The following is a 27,857-nucleotide window of genomic DNA, read 5'->3' as shown; positions in this document are numbered from 1 at the left end:
ACACTATTCAACTATCAGGCGTAAGGGGGTGACATACTTTTTTAGGTTGTGTTCATACTGAAGTTTTTTAGCGGGTTTTCAGAGCTGTTTCACTCTTAGGCTATGTGCCCAGGATGCAGAAATGAAGCAGAAATTTCCTCAGATCCGCAAAGGTCAATTTCTCTTGCGGGTACGCTGAGTTTTTTGTCCCTTCTTACTGGGTCATATTTTAAATAAAGCTGCATTGTTTTTGATACTTCCTGGTTGAGATTCTTATGTGCGGATTACATATGTGATTGATGCATTTCTGCCGCGGACACGCACTAAAGACGCATGTGTGATTTTACCTGATTTTCTGCATGTAATGCAACTTTATAGGAAATATTTACACACAAAACTCAGCGTACCTGCAAGAGAAAATGTCCGGCTGCTTATTTCAAACACGCACCACAGGTGAGGTTACATTGAGTAAAATAAAAGCACAGGGGGCAGGAGATTTCTATAAATCCCATCCACTTTGCTGGATTTGTAAGATGCTTCGTTTTTGATGTAGCAAAATATGCAGCATCAAAAATGCACCAAAAGCTGATCTCTGGAACGTAGTCTTATACTGACCCATCTCTTTTTTAACTCCAGAAACTGAAAACACATCTGACTGTCTTTAAACTTTAGTATGTGGTGTTATTAAAGGTATAACTCACAACTGTCCCGGATTCAGCGGGACTGTCCCGATTTGAGGGCTCAATCCCGCATCCCATTCCATCACATCTCCGCTGTTCTCCAGACTTTTATACTCACCTCTCCGACGACGTTTTCATCGCTCCTGTAGCTTTTCCCGGGGCGGGGCTTCTCGTGCATAAATTACATTTTTCTCCGGGGCGGGGTTGCTCGCTGCATAAATTAAATTATTCTCCGGGGGCGGGGCTGCTCGCTGCATAAATTAAATGATATATTTACTTCTTCTGCCTCCTGTGATCTGGTGGGAATCAAACTCACATCTCTGTGTTCATCTTAGTGTTCATCGGCTGGTGCTCTACCAACAAGGCATACCCCACAATGTTATAGATAGGAGAACTTGGTTATCTTGACCTCTATTGCAGGCAATGCACCCAGAAGCAGAGTATAAATATTCTTAGAAATACATTGTATATATAACAATATATTTTTATGTTGCCTGTATCCTGAGGTGAAGAAAACTTTTTTTTGTTCCTATATAAGTATTAAAATTAATTAGCAAATACAAAAAAAAAATTCTGCGACTCATCCCAGGTCTTGTGCTCACAACCTTTACATTACAGATAAGGGGCTTTAAGCTGCTGAACCACAAGTTCTAATGATGTCACTGATCTGTATTGCAGGCTCGGCCTTCAGGCAGATGATACTGATTGAAATACACTGCTGTGTACAATGGACGGTATGTATTTTTATTCTACAGGGAGAATAAGAGATTTTTTTCATCCTATAAAATTGTTAAAAAATAATGAAAAACACATGATAATGAAAGACATATTGTCATTTTAATGCATATTTTTTAAAATAATGAGCATCACAAATCAGCACATAACACGGACATATTTGATGTCCCTGTAATCGTAACGACCCTCACAACACAGTGATCAGATTATTTACGGGATCAGTAAATGACGTAAAAAATTGGCATGATTGATTTTTTTTTCTCTATTAAACCCATAAAAAAATATAATAAAACTGTAATGCTGAGGCCGTGTTCATAAGTAGCGTAAATGCTGCGTTCTTTCTGCTGCTTTTTGTCTGTAGGTGTTCGCACCACACAACGCAGTAACAATCTTCTCTGATTATTGTGTGTTTGCTGCTTTTCTTCTATGCGTTTTCCCTCTTATTTGATGCGATTACGGTACAGATATGAAGCAGAGTTTTTAACGCTTTTTAATAGTACAGAAAAGTTTTGATTCTACACTTAAAAATTCAGCTGCATTTTTTTCTTCGTGCTTTTTTTTTTTTTCAGAAGGAGATTATAGAGAAAAAATGCACCAAAACCGCAGAGTTCAGCAGCGTCTTCAGACCACAGAGCGGAGATTTCATGGAATCATGTCCACTTTGCTTTAAAATTTAGACCGTGTTCACTTGTAGAGTAAATGCTGCTTTTTTGCATACAAATTTTGGTGTGTTTAACTGTCCAAGCAAAGTGGATGTGATTTCATGAGAACAGCGCCCGCTCTTACAATTCAAACAGTATTTTACATTATTTAGAAGTTAGTATTTCTCTATATTCCTGTCTCTCCACCTGTTTTACAGGCGTTCTTCCTTCCCCTTTTCTTTCCTTGCCTTTCCCGTTCCTTTTCTTCCCCCCTATTAAATATTTTATATATAAGGTATCGTATATGTGTATCATAACCCCTTTCCTTTGCCTATCCTGTACATACCAATCTTTTTCATTTTCCTTCTATCCCTTTATTTTTTTTTCTCCCTTTTTCCCATTTTCCTTAACCCCTTTACAACCCAAGGTGGTTTGCACATTAATGACCAGGCCAATTTTTACAATTCTGACCACTGTCACTTTATGAAGTAATTACTCTGGAACGCTTCAACGGATCCCCCTGATTCTGAGATTGTTTTTTTCGTGACATATTGTACTTCATGATAGTGGTAAAATTTCTTCGATATCACTTGCGTTTATTTGTGAAAAAATGGAAATTTGGCGAAAATTTCAAAAATTTTGCAATTTTCAAAATTTGAATTTTTATGCCCTTAAATCAGAGAGATATGTCACACAAAATAGTTAATAAATAACATTTTCCACATGTCTACTTTACATCAGCACAATTTTGGAACCAACATTTTTTTTTTTGTTGGGGAGCTATAAGGGTTAAAAGTTGACCAGCGATTTCTCATTTTTCCACCAAAATTTACAAAACCATTTTTTTAGGGACCACATCACATTTAAAGTCACTTTGAGGGGTCTTTATGACAGAAAATACCCAAAAGTGACACCATTCTAAAAACTGCACCCCTCAAGGTGCTCAAAACCACATTCTAGAACTTTATTAACCCTTCAGGTGCTTCACAGGAATTTTTGGAATGTGGAAGAAAAAATTAACATTTAACTTTTTTCAAAAAAATGTTTCTGCAGGCCCAATTTTTTTATTTTTGCAGGGGTAACAGGAAAAAATTGACCCCAAAATTTGTTGTTCAATTTCCCTGAGCATGCAGATACCCTATATGTGGGGGAAAACCACTGTTTGGGCGCACGGCAGGGCTCGGAAGGGAAGGAGCACCATTTGACTTTTTGAATGTAAAATTTGCTTGAATAATTAGCGGACGCCATGTTGCGTTTGGGGAGCCCCTGATGTGCCTAAACAGTGGAAACCCCCCACAAATGACAGCATCTTGGAAACATGACCCCTCAGGGAACTTATCTAGATGTGTGGTGAGCACCTTGAACCCCCAGGTGCTTCACAGAAGTTTATAACATGGAGCCATGAAAATAAAAAAAATTAACTTTTTCCACAATAATGATGTTTTAGCCCCAATTTTTTTATTTTCCGAAGGGTAAGAAGTAAAAATGGACCCCAAAAACTGTTCTGCAATTTCTCCTGAGTACGCCAATACCCCATATGTGGGGAAAATACAGTGTTTGGGCGCACGGCAGAGTTCAGAAGGGAAGAAGCACTGTGTGACTTTTTGAACACAAAATTGGCTGGAATCGAGAGCGGATGCCATGTTGCGTTTGGAGAGCCCCTGATATGCCTAAATAGTGGAAACCCCCCACAAGTGACCCCATTTTGGAAACTACACCCCTCGAGGATTTTATCTAGGGGTATAGTGAACATTTTGAATTCAGAGGTACGACAGAATTTGATAACATTAGGTCATCATATTGATTAAGTTGTCATTAGTCTTGAGCGCAAGTGCTCGCTACTTGAGTTTGCATCGGGTACTCCGGTATGCACCATGTATCGCGGGTGCTCGAGTGACATGCTCGAGTCCCTGCTCCGCATGTTTCACGGTTATTAGACTGCCCAAAAAAAACATGCGAGGATCGCTCGTGCATGGCAGGCAATCCCCGCAAGGTTTTTTTGGCCACGAAGCATATGAGGTGGAGACTCAAGCATGTCACTCGAACACCCACGATACTCAGTGCATACCCGCCACCCGATGCAAACTCAAGTAGCGAGCACTTGCGCTCAACACTGGTCGCCATATCGTCATCTTTTTTTTTACTTTTGAAAAAAATCCCAAACCTAACCCTAGCCCAGCCCTAACCCTTGCCCAACCCTAACCCCAACCCTAACCAAACCTTAACCCCAACCCTAACCCTAACCCTATTCCCAACCCTAACCCTAGCACAACCCTAGCTCAACCCTAACCCCAACCCTAACCCTAGTACAACCCTAGCTCAACCTTAACCCCAACCCTAACCCTAGCACAACCCTAACCCGAGAGTTTATTTTTTACGCCGTTCCTCTTGCGATATAAGTGATTAGACGACTTTATTTTTCGGGTCGGTGCGATTACAGTGATACCAGAATCATATCGGGTTTTTATTATTGACAGCTGTCACACGCTAAAAGACGCTTTTTTTGCTAAGACTAGTTTTTACATCGCCATATTTTGAGAGCTATAATTTTTCTATATTTTGTCCGACAGTGTCATGTGATGGCTTGTTTTTTTGCGGGACGAGTTAACGTTTTTCTTAGTGCCATTTTCAGGTACGTGACATTTTTTGATCGCTTTCTATTTCGATTTTCGGGAGGCAGGATAAACAAAAACCAAAAATTCAGGACTTGTTTTTAAAAAAAAAAAAAAAAATTTATGCTGTTTCGCGTGTGGTAAAATTGATAAGGTAGCTTTATTCTTCGGGTCAGTACGTTTACAGCGGTACCACATTTATATAGTTTTTCTATGTTTTGGTGCTTTTACACAATAAAAGCTATTTTATAGAAAAAAATATTTTTTTGCTTCTCTTTATTTTGAGAGCTATAACTTTTTTATTTTTTGGCTGATGGAGCTGTGTGGCGGCTTGTTTTTTGCGGGACAAGATGATGTTTTCAGCAGTACCATCTTTATTTATATTTGTCTTTTTGATCACGTGTTATTCCATTTTTTGTTTGGTGGTATGATGATAAAGCATAGGTTTTTTTGCTTCGTTTTTTATTTATTCTTATTTTATTTATTTTTTTTACCGTGTTCACTGAAGGGGCTAATTAGTGGGACAGTTTTATAGGTCAGGTCGTTCCGGATGCGGCGATATGTGTACTTTTATTGTTTTTTTGGTTTTTTTTTTTCATAATAATATTTATTGATGGGTACATTATATTTTTATTTTTGGTGGATTATCTTTTTTTTAATATTTTTACAATTTTTTTTTTTCACTTTCTAACACTTTTTTTTACTTTTATTCTTTGTCCCACTTTGAGACTTTCACTTTTTTTTTATTCTGATCGCCTGTATAGCACAGGAATGCAGCACCATCCCTGTGCTATACAGGCTGTCAGCGCTGCAGATGCAGAAGATACTTTGGTCATGCATTGCGCATGACCAAAATATCTTCCTGCCGTCTGGTGACCCACATGTTGTCATGACGACATTGGGTTGTCATGGCAACATCCGGGAAGCCGCACAGACATCGCTGGACGCTGGCAGGAGAGGTGAGTATGTAGCGCCCCGAGGGTTCGGCCGCTACAGGGGTATTGCACCTCAGACCAGAGGTGTGATATTCCACTCCCAGGTAAGGATGGAGTATGGACCAGGGCTCAGTTAGCTGCATACAGCACACACACCCCATTTCCGAGGGACAGCTCAACGGTGCTCCCACTAGACAGAAGTGCAGGCACGACCGACTATGTCCCTGTCTGGAGTGGGGAGGGGGGTGGAACACCCAGTGCTGTAGGGGCAGATAGGGGTTGGTTCCTGAGTGTAGGTAGGAACCCATTGGTTGCTGGTCACCTGGGCTCATGGTCAGAGGGAGGTATGAAAGGTGGGCACCATCTTAGTTCTGGGTCAGTTCAGCCAGAGGAGAAGACAGGGAGTAGAGGCTCTGTAGGAGCTCTACTCCAGGAGGGCCTAGTGAGAGGCCGAGGAGGAGGTGAAGGGGAGCTGGGATTTTGGCTCATCTCAGCTCCAAGAGAACGGAACAGAAAGGAACAGAAAGGAACAGAGAAAGAGAAGGAGAGACAGAGAAACAGAAGGGCTCAGGAACAAGAAGGTGGAAGGGACCCTAAGAACCCACGAGAATCCAGGGTGCAGGGTCAGGCAGATTAAGGGTACCGGATCCCAAGTTGGTGGAGGAGAAACTACCCTCAGCCAAAGACCGGTCGTCGTGATCATTTGTTGGTGCGACACCTCATCAAACCTGCTAGGAAGGCACCATATAGGACAGCGGAGGACGGGGCCCACGTTTAACCGCACAGGTCTGCGGCAGCTGGACAAAAGTGGGTCACTGGTGAGGCAGGCCAGAGAAAGGATTAAAGGGGGTCCTGTGCCATGCTCCTGAACTGCCTGGGAGTTGACCGAGCCCCTCACCTGGTGGACGCAGCACGGCTCGGGCGGTCACTGCCGACGGAAGTGACCCGGAACAAACGAACTGTGAGTAAAGACCCTGGACTGTAACTTGTTGTCCGTGTGCTCCTTCGCGCCTCCAGCACTATCAGTACTGAGACTCTCACTACCATCACTCCCACCATCCACTACACTGCCCTGAGGCTGCACTCCTCCCGTGGGGAGTCACACCACCTCAGCTGCACCCACCATCAGCCCCAGCGGTCTGCCTTGCAGCGGCGGTTCCTAATAACCGCAATCCATGGGTGGCGTAGTCGGACATTATCTGAAGCACGTAGCAGACTACCACTGGCCTGACCACCCTGAGCCGCGGGACCGGGCCGCCACTACTACTACTCCCAGCGTCTCCCTATTGCCCGGTTCCGCGTGCCCCACGGCCCAGGGGGCGAGTCAGCTTTGGCGTAGTCGGCAGGATTTCGTGCCCGTTAACCACGGGTACTGCACGCCTGAAAAGAGACTGTTTCGTTGTACTAAAGATGGCGCCCGCCCTAGAAGAACGAGCGCCATAATGTGCGCGCCAAAAGACCACAGGAGGCCGCCTCCCATCGTGGGCCGGGTCCCAGAATGGCGCCAAAGAGGAAGCCCGCCCCCAACAACCATGAGCACTGCTGTGGAAATGTCCGTCAACGTGGGGGGGCTGCCCCTGAGAGTGATTGTCAGCAGAATGCCCCAGGACCACCCCCCATGGGGGCGGAAAGAGAAGAAAACTGCGGGGCAGGGGGTGGTCTGGATCAGTCCAGACAGACCGCACCCGGGAATGGACGCCTTCAGCAGCACCAGCCTCCTGGCCCGAAACCTGCTGCAGGCCGAACCACTCTGCAGCCTAGCAGAAGTCCTAGCGCAGCTCCCCAGAGACCCGGAGCGTGCGCAAGCTGCACTGGAGGACCTGGAGCGGAGGATGGTCCGGGCGCAGCGGAGTGCACTCGCCGAGTGGAGAGAGGAACTGGCCCGGCAGGCCGAGACCCACCAGCGACAGGCCTCAGCCGCACCCCGGGGTTTGCCTGCCTCTGAGGACGGCGCAGGAGGAGAGAGGACCAGAGGCGACGCCGCAGAGGGAGCCACGAGGACTGAGGCAAGTGAAGGGGACGTCACCACCCCAAGCCCAGCACCCGCAAGCCTGCCCCAGCCTCCCGTCGCAGCACCGGAAGCCCCACTCACCGCACCTGTTGCCGTGCCGCCACTGCTCCCCGCTAGGCCTCAAGCGGCGAGCGCCGCGGCCACGCCCCGCCCGGCGCCACGCCCCTTGACCCCGGGCGCCGTAAAGCAGGAAGCGTCATCGGCCCGGTCGCAAGGCCTGGATGACCCAGGCGCCATCGCTACGCCTGCGCCCCTGTCCCGGACGGGACTGACATCGGACGCCACCAAAAGACCCCCGGCCTGGTCGCAAGGCCGAGTGCCCCCGGGCGCTGCTCCCAGATCAGGTCCCTCCACTATACCACGGCTGGGTGTGGACCTGATTGCACATCACACCGGTCCGGATGGACTGCCGCTGGAGTGGCCGGCTGAAGTGACCGGCAATCAGCCATGGAAGGCCCAGCCCCCGCGCGAGCCTCTGATACCGCCTCCAGAACCCGTGGAGGTCACCCTACCCCCACTGCAGGACGTCCAATTTGCGTGGGATCCCACCAGCGAGAACTTGATGGGGTTCTCTCAAGAGACCCGGGCAGACGCGGTCCGTCGTCTGGAGGCCTGTCACCAGCAACTGGCGACCTTTGAGCGGGAGCGATGAGAGAGGCGCGTCAGGGAGGAACGGCTCCAAGCCCAGAGTGCTGAACAAAAGCGCAAGGCCCGCCAAGACCCCCAAGCAGCCCGTGGTCCCCGAATCACCGGGACCATAGTCAAGTTCCACATGGAGAACGGCTGGGGCTTTATCAGGGGCCCAGAAACCGCAGGCGACGTCTTTGTGACCCGCAGGGACATGGAGAGTCATCTACCGGAGGGACATCGTGGCCGTGACCTGTACCCTGGTGATGTGGTCGCCTTTACCCGCCACGTAGGTGCAAAAGGACCATACGCCCTACATGTTCATCGGCTCACTGAGGAGGAGCTACAACACCGCGGCTATGAGGAGAGCCAAGAGGACCCGGACGGGTCTGAAGAACCATATGAGGAGGAAGAAGGAGCATATGGAGGACACCGCTACTAGTAAGTAGCCACGTACCGGTGTGCATAGTTACCCGTCAGGGTATCCGAACTGTTTTTGGGACTGTTCCCGTCTTGAAAGTGTGGTCCCCGTTGGGACAAATATTGAACTGTTACCTGGGTGCCCCTCATTCCCCACCAGGCTGAGGACTGTGAGCAGCCATTCCCTTCCCAAAACTGACCGAGGACTGAGAGCGGTCAACCCCTTGTACATAGTTGCGCTTCCTAAAGCGCCCCCTACTGGTTTTATACAAAAACCGCAACGTCTACCTCAAGACAAGTTTACTGGACTGTTGCACCTTTACCTGGTCGCAAGTTGCACCGCGGCCATGATCCAAGAATCCAAGAATGTGCTTTACTTAAAAATGTTTTACATGAGAAAGTTTTATATGCTGCTAAGTGATAATGCAAATGTTTTACAAGATGTTTTATATGACAAAAGAGTTCCAGAGGCATTAGCAAAGTGTTTTATAATAGTGACAAGAAAAGAAAAGCGTTTCCCATAAAGGGAATTGAACCATGTTGCCTGTTTTCTGATGTGAAAAGTTTTAAAAAGTTTTTGCATGTCCTGTAATTATCTGTTTTTGCTCTTTTCCAGCCCGAGGACGTGCTGTGCTTTACCAGGGGGGAATGTAGCGCCCCGAGGGTTCGGCCGCTACAGGGGTATTGCACCTCAGACCAGAGGTGTGATATTCCACTCCCAGGTAAGGATGGAGTATGGACCAGGGCTCAGTTAGCTGCATACAGCACACACACCCCATTTCCGAGGGACAGCTCAACGGTGCTCCCACTAGACAGAAGTGCAGGCACGACCGACTATGTCCCTGTCTGGAGTGGGGAGGGGGGTGGAACACCCAGTGCTGTAGGGGCAGATAGGGGTTGGTTCCTGAGTGTAGGTAGGAGCCCATTGGTTGCTGGTCACCTGGGCTCATGGTCAGAGGGAGGTATAAAAGGTGGGCACCATCTTAGTTCTGGGTCAGTTCAGCCAGAGGAGAAGACAGGGAGTAGAGGCTCTGTAGGAGCTCTACTCCAGGAGGGCCTAGTGAGAGGCCGAGGAGGAGGTGAAGCGGAGCTGGGATTTTGGCTCATCTCAGCTCCAAGAGAACGGAACAGAAAGGAACAGAAAGGAACAGAGAAAGAGAAGGAGAGACAGAGAAACAGAAGGGCTCAGGAACAAGAAGGTGGAAGGGACCCTAAGAACCCACGAGAATCCAGGGTGCAGGGTCAGGCAGATTAAGGGTACCGGATCCCAAGTTGGTGGAGGAGAAACTACCCTCAGCCAAAGACCGGTCGTCGTGATCATTTGTTGGTGCGACACCTCATCAAACCTGCTAGGAAGGCACCATATAGGTCAGCGGAGGACGGGGCCCACGTTTAACCGCACAGGTCCGCGGCAGCTGGACAAAAGTGGGTCACTGGTGAGGCAGGCCAGAGAAAGGATTAAAGGGGATCCTGTGCCATGCTCCTGAACTGCCTGGGAGTTGACCGAGCCCCTCACCTGGTGGACGCAGCACGGCTCGGGCGGTCACTGCCGACGGAAGTGACCCGGAACAAACGAACTGTGAGTAAAGACCCTGGACTGTAACTTGTTGTCCGTGTGCTCCTTCGCGCCTCCAGCACTATCAGTACTGAGACTCTCACTACCATCACTCCCACCATCCACTACACTGCCCTGGGGCTGCACTCCTTCCGTGGGGAGTCACACCACCTCAGCTGCACCCACCATCAGCCCCAGCGGTCTGCCTTGCAGCGGCGGTTCCTAATAACCGCAATCCATGGGTGGCGTAGTCGGACATTATCTGAAGCACGTAGCAGACTACCACTGGCCTGACCACCCTGAGCCGCGGGACCGGGCCGCCACTACTACTACTCCCAGCGTCTCCCTATTGCCCGGTTCCGCGTGCCCCACGGCCCAGGGGGCGAGTCAAGTATCCCGATCACCTCTCCTTGCCCCCGCAATGCTGCGATCGACTTCGATCACAGCATTGAGGGGGTTAATGTGCCGGGAGCGGTGCGGGACCACTCCCAGCACATTTCTGGGTGTCAGCTATGACAATCAGGCTGTGTAGGCGCGATCGCAAAGACGTACTAATACGTATCAGGCTCTTAAGTCCAGGGCGCAGATACGTATTAGTACGTCTTGGGCTTTAAAGGGGTTAATAAAATATATTTTTCCTTCCCCCTTCTCATCCTTAACCCTTTCCACCCTTTATTTTGAGTATATCTTTCACCCCTTTACATTTGACTTTTTTTTCTTTTATTTTGTTCTTGTTTGCTTCTTTATTACTGTGTATCTAATATATATAATTGTCTTATCCCGTCTGTCTGTCTGTCCTTCTGTCCAGGAAATCCCGCGTCGCTGATTGGTCCGGCCGCGGCAAATCAGCGACGCGGGATTTCAGAAAAAAGATGGCGGCCTTTAGCGGCTCATCTGCGGCATGGAGGTCAGCGGCGATGCATCCGGGAGATGACCGGCGCTGATCTCCCGACGGTAAGTGTGAAGGGAGGACCGGGGAGCGGCGCCGCCGGTCGGGATGCTTCTGCTGCGAGCAGCCGCTCATCTCCCAGCTGCTCGCAGCGGAAGTACCCGCACAAGCAGCGCCGCTCCCGGGCCCACACTAATACGACGCTGATTGGTGGCAGCCGACCAATCAGCTATGTTGGCGCCAAGTCTAAACAGCGCTCTGCTGATTGCGCCCGGTGTACCGCATACATATTCTAGAATACCCGATGCGTTTGAATCAGGCCACCATCTAGTATATAATATGTCTCTCCCCTTTTCCTTTACCCCATTTATGTAAAAAAGTCCTTAATAAAAACTACTTTAACAAAAATAGACGTCCGCTGTGTGCCCAAGGACTCGGCTCAGCTGTGTGGTTTTGGTGCTTTTATTTCTCTAGATGATTCTATGTGGAGCACAAAAAAACACCTGTAAAAAAAAGCAGATAATTTTTTAAGTGCAGAATGAAAGCTTTTCTGTACTATAAAAAACACAATAAAAACGCGGCTTCACATCTGCACCAAAAACGTATTAAATAAGGGGGGAAAAGATTGTTATTAAAATAGCCTAGGCCAAACTATACCCCCTAGGCTACAATATACCCCCAAGGGGATAAACTATCCTAGGCCAAACTATACCTGGAGGTATAAAATAGCCTAGGCCAAACTATACCCCCCAGGCTACAATATACCCCCCCAGGGGTTAAACTGTCCTAGGCCAAACTATACCTGGGGGTATAAAATAGCCTAGGCTAAACTATACCCCCCAGACTACAATATACCTCCCAGGGGATAAACTGTCCTAGGCCAAACTATACCTGGGGGTATAAAATAGCCTAGGCCAAACTATACCCCCCAGGCTACAATATACCTCCCAGGGGATAAACTGTCCTAGGCCAAACTATACCTGGGGGTATAAAATAGCCTAGGCCAAACTATACCCCCCAGGCTACAATATACCCCCCAGGGGATAAACTGTCCTAGGCCAAACTATACCTGGGGGTATAAAATAGCCTAGGCTAAACTATACCCCCCAGACTACAATATACCTCCCAGGGGATAAACTGTCCTAGGCCAAACTATACCTGGGGGTATAAAATAGCCTAGGCCAAACTATACACCCCAGGCTACAATATACCTCCCAGGGGATAAACTGTCCTAGGCCAAACTATACCTGGGGGTATAAAATAGCCTAGGCCAAACTATACCCCCCAGGCTACAATATACCCCCCAGGGGATAAACTGTCCTAGGCCAAACTATACCTGGGGGTATAAAATAGCCTAGGCCAAACTATAATCCCTCCAGAATATACCCCTCTATTTTATGAGCCCTTGTAAATGAGATTTTAGGTGCCATTTTTTAATCACTTAATACTGACTTCCATGTAGGTATTTGTGTTGTTAATCACATGATGAAGATTGATCTTACAATACAATGTGACTGAGAAGTCTATCATCTGAGATGTGTCCTGTTGGTTGTAGTGACTCAGATGTTAGAGTTCCACCTCTATGTGTTTAGAACTTTAGGATTTAAGTCAGTTACCTTCTCACATAACTTACCTGACAAACCTGAACCCCCATTAAGATGTTGAAAAATTAAGTAATTCTTGTGTATATAACTCACCGCTGCTGATATACAGGGGGTGTAATCCGGCCTGAGGGAATATGAAATGGCCTAGGCCTCTTACAGAAGTTGTCCACTACTTTTACATTGATGCCCTATCCGTAGGATAGGGTATCAATGTATGATCGGCCGGGGTCCCGTATGCGGCACCCCCGCCGATCAGCTGTTATCGGAGGCTCTGGCCGGAAGCGCTCACCTGCGGGGCTCCGCTGTCAAGTGGTAGTGGCCGCCGCGTTGTACTGCACAACAGCCTCCTATTCAATTGAATGGGATAGGATAGGGCATCAATGTAAAAGTAGTGGACAACTCCTTTAAACCCCGGGTATAGTCTGGACTCGGGGTTACATAGTTACATAGTTTATAAGGCCGAAAAAAGACAAGCGTCCATCCAGTTCAGCCTATTTCTTGTGCACTGCAGCTATTCCGCAGCGTTGATCCAGGGGAAGGCAAAAAAAACAAACATGCGGTATAGGCCAATTTACATCATTGAGGAAAAATTCACTTCCCGACACCAATCTGGCAGTCAGATTAAATCCCTGGATTAATTAACTAAGCATAAAATGTAATTTTATTGTTCTCAAGAAAGGCGTCCAGGCCTCTCTTGAACTCATTAAGTGAGTTGGACATCACCACTTCCTCTCCCAGAGAGTTCCAGAGTCTCACGGCTCTGACCGTAAAGAATCCCCTTCTATGCTGGTGCAGGAACCTCCTTTCCTCCAGACGCATAGTGTGCCCCCTCGTCTTTGTCACCATCCTTGGTATAAACAGGTCATGGGAGAGATCTCTGTACTGCCCCCTGATGTATTTATACATGTTTATGAGGTCTCCCCTAAGCCTTCTCTTTTCCAACGTAAATAGGCCTAATTTTGACAACCTCTCTGGGTATTCTAGTCCCTCCATTCCCTTTATTACCTTATTTGCCTTCGCAGCTGCTGCCTGACACTGGGCACTCCAATTTAATTTGCTATTAACCAAGACGCCCAGGTCCTTCTCCATGTCAGATTTCCCCAACGGTTTCCCATTTAATATGTATGGGTGACTGCTGTTTTTCTTTCCCATGTGCATGACCTTACATTTATCGGCATTGAACCCCATTTGCCATTTTTTGGCCCAACTCCCCAATTTATCTAAATCCTCCTGTAGCTGTGCCCTATCCTCATCTGTATTAACTACTTTACAAAGTTTAGTATCATCTGCAAATATTGCTATTTTGCTATGCAACCCTTCCACTAGATCATTAATAAATATATTAAATAATATAGGGCCCAAGACAGACCCTTGAGGCACCCCGCTAGTAACCCTGACACCCCCTGAGCTTACTCCATTGATAACCACCCTCTGCTTTCTATCACTCAGCCAGCTATTTACCCACTTGCACACATTATCCCCCAGACCAAGCATTCTCATTTTATATACCAACCTTTTGTGTGGCACGGTATCAAACGCTTTGGAGAAGTCAAGGTATACAACATCCACTGACTCTCCCCGGTCCAGCTGTGAGCTCACCTCCTCGTAGAAGGCCATCAGGTTTTTTTGGCAGGAGCGATCCCTCATGAATCCATGTTGATATGGAGTTAGACAGTTATTATCATTAAGATATTCTACAATAGCATCTCTAAGAAATCCTTCAAACAATTTACCCACAACAGACGTTAAGCTGACTGGTCTATAGTTCCCAGGGTCACTTTTAGACCCCTTTTTGAATATTGGTACCACATTTGCTTGGCGCCAGTCTAGTGGGACAGTCCCTGTCCATAAAGAGTGCTTGAATATAAGATACAGCGGTCTGTCTATCACATTACTTAATTCTTTTAGTACCCGGGGGTGTATGCCATCTGGGCCTGGTGACTTGTCTATTTTGATATTATTTAGGCGTTTCTGAACTTCCTCCTGGGTTAGGTGGGTGATATTTAGCGGAGGGTTTACTTTATCACTCTGCATTTCCTCCGATAAATTGTTTTCTTTTGTGAAAACAGTGGAGAAGAAGCTATTGAGTTGGTTTGCTTTAACCTCATCGCCCTCTATGATTTTACCCAGGTGATTTTTCAATGGGCCAACTCCATCAGTTTTAATCCTTTTACTGTTTATATAGTTAAAGAACAGTTTGGGATTCGTTTTACTTTCCTTGGCAATTAGTCTCTCTGTCTCCTCTTTTGCTATTCTTATTTGTTTCTTACAGATTTTGTTTTTTTCCCTATAAGATATTAGCGCTTCCTCGCTGCCTTCTTGTTTAAGTTTACCGAAAGCCCTTTTTTTTGTTTTTCATTGCCCTCTTGACTTCCTTATTTAGCCACATTGGCTTCCTCCTATTCCTAGCCCTTTTATTCCCATAAGGTATGTACCTTCTACAGTGACTATGTAGGACTGTTTTGAAAATTTCCCATTTTCTATCCGTGCTCCTATTACTGAAGATACTATCCCAGTCTATAAGGTGAAGGGCATCTCTTATCTGATCAAACTTTGCCCTCCTGAAGTTCAGTGTTTTTGTGACTCCCTTGCTGGGCACCCTACTGAAGCACATGTGGAATTGTATAATGTTGTGCTCACTATTTCCCAGGTGCCCCCCGACCTGCACCTCAGTTATTCTGTCTGGCCTGTTAGTTAATATTAAGTCTAAAAGGGCTGTCCCTCTAGTTGGTTCCTGCACAAGTTGTGACAAATAATTGTCTTTGATAATTGACAGAAACCTGTTTCCTTTCTGAGATCTACAGCTTTCGGTTTCCCAGTCTATATCGGGGTAGTTGAAGTCCCCCATAATAATCACCTCGTTATTTTTTGCTACTTCGTCTATTTGTCTCATTAATAGACTTTCCGTGGCTTCTGCTATATTTGGTGGTTTATAACAGACTCCTATGATAATTTTATTATTGTTTTTTGCCCCACGTATCTCCACCCATAAGGACTCGACCTCCTCATTTCCCTCCCATACATCCTCCCGTATTGTAGGCTTTAGACACGTCTTTACATATAGACAGACTCCACCCCCTTTCCAACTTCTTCGATCCTTTCTAAACAGACTGTAACCCTGTAAGTTAACTGCCCAGTCATAGCTTTCATCTAACCATGTCTCGGTTATTCCCACTATGTCATAGTTACCTGTAGATATTTCTGCTTCCAGTTCATCCATCTTATTTGTCAGGCTCCTGGCATTTGCTAGCATGCAGTTTACACGATTTTGTTTTGTTCCAATCTTCTCCCTGTGGATTGTGTTAGAAATTTTCTTACCTCCCTTCCAAGTATCTTGTCTTGGACCTTCTTTGTCGCACTTCATATCTTTCATTAGTATGTTCTCTGGTTGCATGTTCGTGTCCGGCGTTTTTCTTCCCATCCCCTCTTCTTCTAGTTTAACGCCCTCCTGATGAGTGTTGCGAGTCTCCTGGCGAATGTGTGTTTCCCGCTTTTGTTGAGGTGTAGTCCGTCTCTGGCAAGGAGTCCGTCATAGAGGTAATTCACACCGTGGTCCAGGAATCCAAATCCTTGTTGTCTGCACCATCGTCTCAGCCAGTTGTTCACATCAAGGATCCTGTTCCATCTCCTGACGCCATGCCCGTCTACTGGAAGGATAGAAGAAAAAACTACCTGCGCATCCAGTTCTTTTACTTTCTTCCCCAATACTTCAAAGTCCTTGCAGATTGTCGGTAGGTCCTTCTTTGCCGTGTCATTGGTGCCAACATGTATCAGAAGAAATGGGTGGACATCCTTGGAACTGATGAGCTTCGGTATCCTATCGGTAACATCCTTGATCTTCGCCCCTGGGAGGCAGCATACTTCTCTTGCGGTTATGTCCGGTCTGCAGATAGCTGCTTCTGTTCCTCTAAGTAGTGAGTCTCCCACCACCACCACTCTTCTTCCCTTCTTGGCTGTCCTTTTTCTTGTCGCTTCTGGGTGTTTCTGGGTGCTCTTTTCTTTTTTGCTTGCTGGTAGTTCCTCATCCTTAGGAGTGCCATCTTCGTCCTCCACAAGTCCTTGGAATCTGTTTCTCAGTTGTGTGGTTGGTGGTGTCTCCATGGGTATACTCTGGCTTGTTACACCGGTGCTCTGTCCAGACTCTTCCTCCCTAAAACTCTTCCTCTTCATGTTGGTTCCGCAGGGTTCTGCTTAGACAGTAGGTGGCAGTCTCCGGACATAAATGCTACATAGCACTGGGGAATCTCATCCTTTGCGGCACACAATATGGCCGCCATTACAGCTCCTGTCACTCACCTTTCCCAGACCCTGTAATATGGAATTTACTCAACTAAGTCAGTAATGTCAAGGGACGTGTCATTACACCATGTACTATGCAGGGTGTATCAGAGCTTAGTGATGCCCCCTGTACGATCGGTAATGGCGGCCATATTGCTTGTTATCCTGCATTCCCAAATACCGATCACTAGGAAATGACACAATAACTGCTCCTATCACGTTTCTCGCTGTGGACACCTCTTTACAGGGGATTCTCCTTCTGCATGCAGGTTCTATGAAGGATCTGATCGAAGGAGCGACCATGATATGGGGGTCCTGACTGCAGGGGGCAGCATTGCAGCAGATCCACCATCCCCGCTGTGCTGCATCCAGTGTTTCCAGTCCAAGCAATGCTCTGTGAGCTGAATAGTTCCCAGCTGCCCTGACACACAGTGACATAGGGCGACTATGCCCAAGGGCGCCTGTGTTGTGCCAGAAACGCGTCAGGTTTTAACATGGTTTCCTTAGATGCTTCTGTTTTTAATGGGTTTTGAATAAATCGAGGTTTTATCGCTGGATGGTTCTGCCGAATTCCTGCCTCCTTTTCACGCTGTAACATAGCCTGTCCTCTATTATACAGCAATTGTTGTCTGCTTTAGGAAACCTATTCTTTCCAATGTCCTAATAGGAAATTCTGAGTAATTAGAGGGGGCACCCCGATCACTGTTCTCATTTATTAGCTGTAATGAGAGGGGCAGCAGCATCTCCTGCTCCGGAGCCGACACTCCCAGGAATCAGAGCAATTAGCTTATTTATCATCATAGGATAGTTACGATATCGGGGGGTTCAACCAAATTCATCCTAATGTGTATGCGGTCACAAGACATAGGGGGCAGTATAATAATAACAACAAGGACGTCCAATGAAATAACGACAAACACAAAGATATAGGGGGTTAAAAGAGATTTTATTTAAAGATGGAGTTAATTTATATTTTAGTATCATGTATATGTGTAAATTATTCATTTATTAGACTAAACCTATTTATGGGCCGTGTTGATCCAGAGGAAGGCGAAAACCCCCTGTGAGGAATAAGCCAATTGTCCTCATATCAGGGGGGAAAATTCCTTCCTGACCCCAAATATGGCGATCAGAATGAATCCCAAGATCAAAGGCCGATACCTAACCTGTGTAATGTAAGTGTGAAATAAAAAAAATTTAAATAATTTTTATTTACTTGGACTAATTATCATTTATATTCATGGGAACTAATTTTTCTTATAAACAAAGAAAATTGTATTTTTTATAACTTTTTTTTCTTATGCTACTAGTGTGTGAATCTACTTATTAATTTATTATACTAAACCTATTTAAGGCCGTGTAGATCCAGAGGAAGGCGAAAACCCCCTGTGAGGAATAGGCCAATTGTCCTCATATCAGGGGGGAAAATTCCTTCCTGACCCCAAATATGGCGATCAGATTAAATCCCAGGATCAAAAGCCGATCTGTGTCCTATATCTATGTGCCGAAATCTACTGTGTGCTATGTGTGCCTGTACTGATTATGTAGTGTGGGGGCCTGTACTGATTATGTAGTGTGGGGGACTGTACTGATTATGTAGTGTGGGGGCCTGTACTGATCATGTAGTGTGGGTGATGTGATGTGTGATGGGTGCGGTACTTACCAGGCCTGTGCTAAGGTGAGTTCAGGGATAATGGTCGCTCCGTAGATTCTGCTGCTCGGCTGCCCCAGGGCTATTTTTCCTGAACTCACCAGATGGAAACTTAGCACAGGCCGCTCCTGGGGGTAGAAGATCTTCGGGCTGGAAGGGTGTCAGATGCCAGCCCAGGATTGGAGGAGGCCAAGTCAAGGGTCTGGGGCAGCAAAACAATGGCCGTGGTCCGACATGAAGATGGTAGAGAGAGAGTTGATATTGAAGGGCAGCCGAGGTGACGTACAGCAGCAGAGACAGGAGGCATGAAGTTCTGGGCAGTTGGCTCGGGCTCATCCTGCAAGACATAAGAGGAAGACGTGAAATATTCTATCAACCGGATCTTCTGTTATATTAGGTCTTTATAATGGACCATACCACAATGTGACATCAGCTACAATGTCATCATATAATAGGTGTCCTGTGTGTATAGCGGTCACTCACCAGATGGTCGTGGATTCTTTCACAGTCCAGATCTTTTCAGCCACCTAAGAAAAACAGAGATATTGAGTCACTGGCAGAAAAAGTGAAAAAAGACAAGATGGATGATGATGATTACCACAATGTGAGTTATGATGGGAGTTATCCCCAGATCAGGAGATCCTTACCGGGCCCAGCTAGGTGACACGTACGTAAATCCGGCCACGGGGTTAAGGACTCCATGCTCCGGCCACTGCAGATGATGGTTCTCCAGAACTGGCCTGAATGGTAAAAATGGTGGCTCTGCTCTCCTTTCCTCCAGATCCTCCCAGCCGATGGTGGTAAAGAATCGATGCTTTCGGATGTTCCCGCTGACACCCAGGCGCGTCTTAGGGTCTTTGCGCAGCAGCTTCTTGATGAGATGTTTCACGTCAGCATCAAGCCAAGATGGAAATTTTGGCTTTTCGTTGATGATAGCTTTAAAAGCCATTTGCTTGACGGGGCCGTTGTAAAATGGGGATCGTCCTGCTGCCATCCTGGACACCACAATCCCCAGGCTCCACCAGTCCACTGCTGCGCCGTATCGTTTTCTACGATGCACCTCAGGGGCCATGTAATGGAAAGTGCCCGTCACTCCAGAGATGTTTTTGGAGGAGGTGACGCCATCTTGGGCGAGCCCAAGGTCGATAATACGGATGTGGCCATCTGCATCCAACATGATGTTATCTGGCTTGATATCTCTGCAATAAAAAAAGAAAATAAGAATTCTGTTCAGTGATAGAAGAGATGGAGAATGGGTCCCTGCAATATCAGGTAGAATAGGGGGCAGGACACCAGGAAAGCTGAGGGCCATATCTCCAGAATGTAAAGGGGACAGAGAGAAGGAGGAAAGTTCTGCTTACCGGTGGACGATGTTGTGTCCATGGAGGAACTGGAGGCCACATACAATCTCTGCTGTGTAGAATCTGATGGAGAGAACAGAGTGTAGTATCAATGTCATCAAACCCTTCTCTAACAATCCCTAAATACCATGGCACCCCACCGCCTGCATCCAGCACCCTAAATTTATGCCCTTCCAGCACTCGCTTAGCTGCACCCTGACCTCAGATTTTTTTCTCACCTGACATTGCCGATGTTCAGGCAGCCGCACATCCTGATCAAATCCTCCAGGCTGCCACCGGACAGATACTCCGTGATGAAATATGCCATGTGCTGAGACTGGTGTGCGGCATAAAGGTGGCATAGGAATGGGCAGTCTCTGGCCGCCAGGAGTATCTGCCGCTCTCTCATGATGGTGCTCTCATTGTCCTCCTTTTTGGTGATCATTTTGACAGCCATTTGGATGTTACGGCTGGGGACTGATGCCAGGACCACCTGAGAAAGACAAATGGAGAAGACTTAGAAGGTGTCTGCAGTGGGTGGAAGGGATCTGGATTTTATAGCACACAAGGCACATGAGTAAACTGAGTGGTCGCTCAGAATGTAAGTGATCAGGACCATGTAGAGGAGCAAATGTATGTATCAGCATAATGCACTGTCTGCTCCACAAATGGGCTACGGAAAGGTCTTAATAATTAATCATCATTTTTATTTCATAAATCAATAATACACATGAAAATAAGCAATTTTCAGAGAAATCTGCTTCTTTCTCCACCAGGACTGATTTTCAGTTTTCAAAATTCTATATTTTTTGGTAAAAACTATATTCAGTGAAGACAGATTTTTACAATACTGAGATAGGAGGTGACAGTTGGTGCTGATAATATTCTATGTAAGATTGATGGGAGAGGAGGGGGAAAGTGGAGGGAGGAGTTCTGTATTTAGGTTCTCCCTCTTCCTCCCTCCCCTCTACATAGAATACTATCAGCACCAACTGTCATGCTTTGAGTTGGCATTAGTGTGGTACAAATATCCTTGTCTATCTAGATTTAATAAAACACAGAGACCAATGTATATACAATATGGCAGCCTGATAGGAGCCGATATTGACAATGACATGGAAATAAAATAATGTCCCCTCGCCCCCTACATCTGTTACAACTGAGATCAACCATCCAAAATAGAAGAATACCACGTTATATAAGCACCAGACCTAACTATGGTGACGTCTTATACGTCATCTCACAGAAGAACAGTACAATAAGCAACAACAAAGTATGACATGGCTGATAACAGAAAACAATAGATGGGGATATAATAACAACTTCAGATTTCAAATAAATAAAAATAGATGTAGGACTTACTTTGCCAAAGGCGCCCCTACCCAGGACCTGGTGGATGTTGAAGCGGCTGATGTTAAGCCTGGCATAGGGGCTGGATCCCGGTGTTGCCTCCTCCAATCCGTTGACACGTCTCCTCTTGTTAGTGATCTTCTTGAATCCGGTCACGCTGTCATCTTCTCTCTTCCGCTTCTCTTGGCTCTCTTGTCCATGTCCAGTAGACGCCATTCTCATAAATATCTTCCCGTCTGTAGACTTCGTCCGAGCGCTTCAGTCGACAGTTGAAAGTAAACGGCAGTTGGTCGTGTGCAGGTGATTCCAGAGGTGGCGGAACCCTTTGGTTGCATCTGCCTGGCGGCGGCTCATAGACCTGCTCTGCTCTATACACTGATGTGGGCATCATGGGTGACCGTTTAGAGTCAAGAGAAACGGCAGAGAACTTCATGGCGACTTCTAGTGATTTTTTAAATTTATTCCCATATCAGGAATAATAATAGTATAATTTTTTATATAATTTTTTTATGAATTTACTAGCTCTTCCCCTTATCAAAGTAATCCTTTTATATTCCAGATTTTTTTTCTTCTTTTCATCTCATTATAAGATACCACTTTTTATATGTCGTAGTTATAGACTATTTTTCTATTCCACTATATACTTTGTGCACAATTTTAGGCAATTTGTATTTTTGAGGATTCATTTTTTTTAACTGTTTATTTAACATTTGTTTATTTTAGCATAGCCAAACAATAATGCATCTATTTAATACATGTTATAAATTTGGGATATCATGTTGGACAAGGAGTCAGACTCATCAGTGAAGAGTTTTAGCAAAAACCAGTACGAAAGTCTCTGATATATAGTGAATAAAATATTTTCCAAGTTTTCCAAATTAACCTCAAACATCAATAGTCAGTAACTCAAGCAATGCAACTATAAAAGGGGAAAAGAGGACCGTTTTTGCAATGCAATGACGCTTGTTTCCCCAAAAGAAATTCAGGAGATGAGTTTTAAATTTCTTTAAAACTAGACATGGAATTGGTATAGGCAGAGTTTCTAACATATAAAGAAATTTAGGCAAAATGGTCATTTTTACAGCAGCTGCTCTCCCAAAAATTGAGAGGAGAAGCTTTGCCCATTTGGAGAGTAAAAGCTTGATATCTTGAAAAAGCCTGGAAAGTTATGTTTATATAAGGAATCATAGGACCCAGTTATAAAGACACCAAGATATTTAAACTTTGTGTCCTTCCAGGCAAATTTGAACATTTCGCGTAAGATATTTACTGCTGAGGAACTTAGGTTAATGGGGAGAGCTTCAGTTTTTGTAGTGTTTATCTTATATCCCGAAAGTGCACCATATTCCAGCAAAGCAGTATGTAGATTAGGTAAGGAAATTTGTGCGTTGCAGAAAATGAGTAAGATATCGCCTGCAAAAAGAGACAACTTAAACTCTTTTTGTTTTATTGAAATACCCTGAATATTAGGGTTATTTCTTATATTAGATGCCAATGGCTCTATGCAAAGCACTAACAGGAGGGTGGATAAGGGACATCCCTGCTTGAAAGTATTAAAATGTGAGGAGGAAACATGAGGAAGTTTAAGAACGGCACTAGGCGACGAATAAAGAGCATGTATTGCTTGAAGGAATGGGCCTGAGAAGCCGTATCTTTCCAAAGAGGCAAATAAGAAAGGCCAATTTAGCCGATCAAATGCCTTCTCGGCATCGAGGCTAAGTAAAAGACTAGACCGATTACTTCTTCCAAGATCATCAACCAAGTCTACAGTACGCATGGTATTGTCTCCTGCCTGCCTATGTAACACAAAATCGACCTGATCTTTATGGATCAAATTTGGGAGGAACTAAGTCAATCTCAAATAGGATGTGGCCCACCAGCAGGGGAGACTGGGCGATGCGTAGAGACTCAAAACGCTCCATGAATAAATTGGAATAACGGGGCGGACCGAGTGCCCATTGCACAGCCCCTCAACTGCTGATAGGACACACCCTCAAAAGTAAAAGTATTATGTTTCAATATGAGTAATATGCTTTGCAGAATAAATTGAACTTCTGTATCAGATTGGGAAATATCTTGTTTGAGATACTACTCAATGGCTGATAATCCGAATTCGTGTTTAATATTGGTATATAAAGAAGTAACATTTGGTGTGAAAAGGTAGTAATTGGAGGGAAGATTACGTTGATTATGTTCCATTGTTAAATGGGACAAATCACGTAAATAGGATGTGACTCGCCCCCTGGGCCGTGGGGCACCCGGAACCGGGCTTCAGTGCGATGATGGGGGTAGTAGTGGCAACCCGATCCCGTGGCTCAGGGTGGTCAGACCAAATGCTATGGCAGTCTATTTGGAGAGTTATGAATGTCCGACTACGCCACCCGTGGATTGCGGTCAGGGATGACAGCCGCTGCTAGGCAGACCGCTGAGGCTGATGTTGGTGTGTAGCACAGGGATAGGATGACTCCCCACGGGAAGAGTGTAGCCTCAGGCAGCGCATGTGGATGCTGGGGGTGATAGTGCAGGCCACAATAATAAGGGTTCAGAGTCTGCTTCAAACAGTCCAGGGTCTTTATTGTAGGTATAACTAATGACCCAACAGGAGTACCGGGTAGTAATGGGCCTGGGTGTCTGACAGCATTCGGGCGAGCCCCACTGGTCAGGGGGAGTGGGTAGGCCTACCGTTCCCTCTCTGCCCTTGCTGACTATCCCCCTTTTTGTGGTGTGATAGCCCATGTCCCTGAGCTGGCCGTGTACTTCGCCTGTATGGCTTGCAACTCGTGCCTTAGGTACCTTTTGCTTTTCTGTGCTGTACCGGTCCCTCTGTGTGGCGGAGCTTCCAGGCTTCTTAGGCCAAGGGACCTGAAATCCCTCGCGGGTTGGTTCTCTGCTGCCGGGCTTGCAACCCTGACAGCCTCGGACCCCAATGTCCGGTTGTGTGCCTCTCTCAGCCAGGACCGGCTCTCGTCGCCTCTGTCCCTGGCTCGCAGCTTCTCCTCTGCCTCCCGGACTCCTCAGCTGCTGCTGACTTGTCCCTCTTCACTGAGAACCCTTCTGGACACCTCAGAAGTGGGTTCTGGTCTCTCTAACCCTGCCCCAGTTCCAGCTTTTATAGGGGCAGCCTGCTCCCCCTACTGGCCTGGGACCGGAGGTGCTGCATGCTAATGGTCCCTGACCAGGGAACCTCCCTCCTGCTCTCAGACACTGCCTTTAATATTTGTGGCATCCAGACCTGGGGTGACACAGATGCTAGATCCATAACATAAGGCTGTAAAAATATATCTATGTAATGTGACAAATTAGCTGTAATGGAATCAATGCCTGATATGATTGAACAACCAGGCGGATGTGTGAGACTTTTATGGACGTTGGGTAAGAAATAAGAATGGGATATTTGATATTGTTTAATAAAGAGAATATCCTTTTCTTTTTATTGAATACTCCCCATTGATTAGCTGTCTCTATCAATTTAAGATATTCCTGATAGTACAAATGAGAAGGATGTTGAGAAAGTTGAAGATAATAATGAGTCACCCAGAATTCTTAATGCTTCATTAATATAAGCTGACCGGTCCATGATGACCACGCTCCCACCTTATCGGCAGCTCGTATCACAATTTGTTCATTGGATTTAAGATTTTTAAGAGCCAACCGTTCTCTAGGATTGAGGTCCTGCACCGCTCCCGGCACATTAACCCCCGCAATGCTGCGGTCGAAGTCGATCGCAGCATTGCGGTGGCAAGGGGAGGTGATCGCAGATACTCACCTCCTCTTCCGGCCTCCAGCGCTGTCTGCCGTGGCTTCCAGGATGTTGCCATGACGACCCGATGTTGTCATGACAACATCCGAGCCACCAGACAACAGGAAGATTGTTTGGACATGCGTAGTGCATCTCCAAGCTATCTTCTCGCTGTCCAGTGCTGACAGCCTGCATGGCACAGGGATGGTGCTGCATTCCTGTGCCATGCAGGCGATCAGAATAAAAAAAGTGAAAGTCCCAGAGTGGGACAGAGTAAAAAAGTGTAAAAACAATAAAAGTACACATATTTGGTATCACCCCATCCGGAACAACCTGACCTATAAAACTGTCTCACTAGTTAACCCCTTCAGTGAACACGGTTAAAAAAAAAAAAAAAAACGAAGCAAAAAACAATGCTTTATCATCATACCACCAAACAAAAAATGGAATAACACGCGATCAATAAGACGGATATAAATAAAAATGGTACAGCTGAAAACGTCATCTCGTCCCGCAAAAAACAAGCTGCCATACAGCTCCATCAGCCGAAAAATAAAAAAGTTATAGCTCTCAGAATAAAGCTATGCTAAAAAATATTTTTTTCTATAAAATTGCTTTTATTATGTAAAAGTGCAAAACATAGGAAAACGATATAAATGTGGTACCGCTGTAAACGTACTGCTCCGAAGAATAAAGCTGCCTTATCAATTTTACCACACGCGGAACAGAATAAAAAAAAACAAAAAAAACAATTCCTGAATTGTTGGTTTTTGTTTATTCTGCCTCCCAAAAATCGGAATAGAAAGCGATCAAAAAATGTCACGTGCCTGAAAATGGCAACAATAACAACGTCAACTCATCCCGCAAAAAACAAGCCGTCACATGACTGTCCGCCAAAATCTGGAAATATCATAGCTCTCAAAATATGGCGATGCAAAAACTAGATTTTACAAAAAATGCGTCTTTTAGTGTGTGACAGCTGTCAGTCATAAAAACCCCATATGATTCTGGTATCACTGTAATCGCACCGACCCGAAGAATAAAGTCGTCTAATCACTTATACCGCACGAGGAACGGCATAAAAAATGAACTCTCGGGTTAGGGTTGGGCTAGGGTTAGGACTAGGGTTAGGGCTGGGTTTGGGGTTAGGGTTGTGATGGGGTTGGGATTTTTTTCAAAAGTAAGAAAAAAAGATGACGATATGGCGACTAGTATTGAGCGCAAGTGCTCGCTACTTGAGTTTGCATCGGGTGCTCGGGTATGCATTGAGTATCGTGGGTGTTTGTGTTTGAGTGACATGCTCGAGTCTCCGCCCCATATGCTTCGCGGCCAAAAAAACTTTTGCGGGGATTGCCTGCCATGCACGAGCGATCCCCGCATGTTTTTTTTTGGGTGTCTAATAACCGTGAAACATGCGGGGCAGGGACTCGAGCATGTCACTCGAGCACACGCAGTACATGGTGCATACCTGAGTACCCGATGCAAACTCAAGTAGCGAGCACTTGCGCTCAAGACTAATGACAACTTATTCAATATGATGACCTAATGTTATCAAATTCTGTGTCGTACCTCTGGGTTCAAAATGTTCACTATACACCTTAATAAAATCCTTGAGGGGTATAGTTTCCAAAATGGGGTCATTTGTGGGGGAGCTCCACTGTTTAGGCACATCAGGGGCTCTCCAAACGCGACATGGTGTCCGCTAACAAATTGAATGGAAAATCGGCTCAAATTGTTAGCGGACGCCATGTTGCATTTGGAGAGCCCCTGCGTGCCTAAACATTGGAGCTCCCCCACAAGTGACCCCATTTTGGAAACTAGACCCCCCAAGGCATCTATCTAGATGCATAGTGAGCACTTGGAACCCCCAGGTGCTTCACAAATTGATTCATAAAAATGAAAAAGTGTTGTTGTTTTTCACTTTTTCATTTTTGCGAATCAATTTGTGAAGCACCTGGGGGTTCCAAGTGCTCACTATGCTTCTAGATAGGTGCCTTCGGGGGTCTAGTTTCCAAAATGGGGTCACTTGTGGGGGAGCTCCAATGTTTGGGCACACAGGGGCTCTCCAAATGCAACATGGTGTCCGCTAACAATTTGAGCCGATTTTCCATTCAATTTGTTAGCGGACACCATGTTACATTTGGAGAGTCCATGTGTGCCCAAACATTGGAGCTCCCCCACAAGTGACCCCATTTTGGAAACTAGACCCCCCCAAGGCACCTATCTAGATGCATAGTGAGCACTTGGAACCCCCAGGTGCTTCACAAATTGATTCGTAAAAATGAAAAAGTGTTTTTTTTTCACTTTTTCATTTTTACGAATCAATTTGTGAAGCAACTGGGGGTTCCAAGTGCTCACTATGCATCTAGATAGGTGCCTTGGGGGGTCTAGTTTCCAAAATGGGGTCACTTTTGGGGGAGCTCCAATGTTTAGGCACATGAGGGACTCTCCAAATGCAACTGGCACTGGGTAGGGAAGGGGGAATGAGCACTGGTCAGTCCCCACTAACATCTAAAAACAACAAGGGAGACAAACAGGGGGACGCAACTTAGTTTGAGCCAACTTCAGAGAGATTACACCAAACATCCTCCAAGCACCAGCGAGGAAGTAAGCAGACTGCAATAGCTCCAAGCCTTCACAAGGGAACATGTGAATATCACCGACACCTCCCTGTAGCAAACTGAAAGTCTTTAAACACCCAGGCCCAGGTGTCAATCAGAACAGGAGGGAGGTAGCCACTGGGACCTAAAGTAAGACAGATTTAAGAAAGTGTCTGCAATGCCAAACTAAGAGATCTTCTGCAGCCAACTG

The 27,857-nt window shown here is 46.0% G+C and overlaps 1 protein-coding gene across 4 annotated transcripts in view; it reads left to right on the top strand.

Annotated features, from left to right (window-relative positions):
- Positions 1-1,334: 1,334 nt before the first annotated feature.
- The window catches only part of LOC141157322 (microtubule-associated serine/threonine-protein kinase 3-like), a 490,040-nt gene continuing 463,517 nt past the window's right edge, over positions 1,335-27,857 (top strand). For 3 of the 4 annotated variants that reach the window (XM_073644404.1, XM_073644408.1, XM_073644401.1), the window contains exon 1: positions 1,335-1,393. The gene's annotated coding sequence lies outside the window, so the exon portion shown is untranslated. Of the gene's footprint in view, positions 1,394-17,281; positions 18,142-27,857 lie in introns of those variants that run through there. The other variant, XM_073644403.1, reaches the window with a different exon arrangement.

This window comes from Phyllobates terribilis, unplaced genomic scaffold (assembly GCF_046119375.1).
Source record: "Phyllobates terribilis strain yellow unplaced genomic scaffold, ASM4611937v1 Scaffold_8__6_contigs__length_399053987, whole genome shotgun sequence".
NCBI lineage: Eukaryota > Metazoa > Chordata > Amphibia > Anura > Dendrobatidae > Phyllobates > Phyllobates terribilis.
Note: the sequence above shows the minus strand (reverse complement) of the source record. Positions and strands in the feature narration are given on the sequence as shown.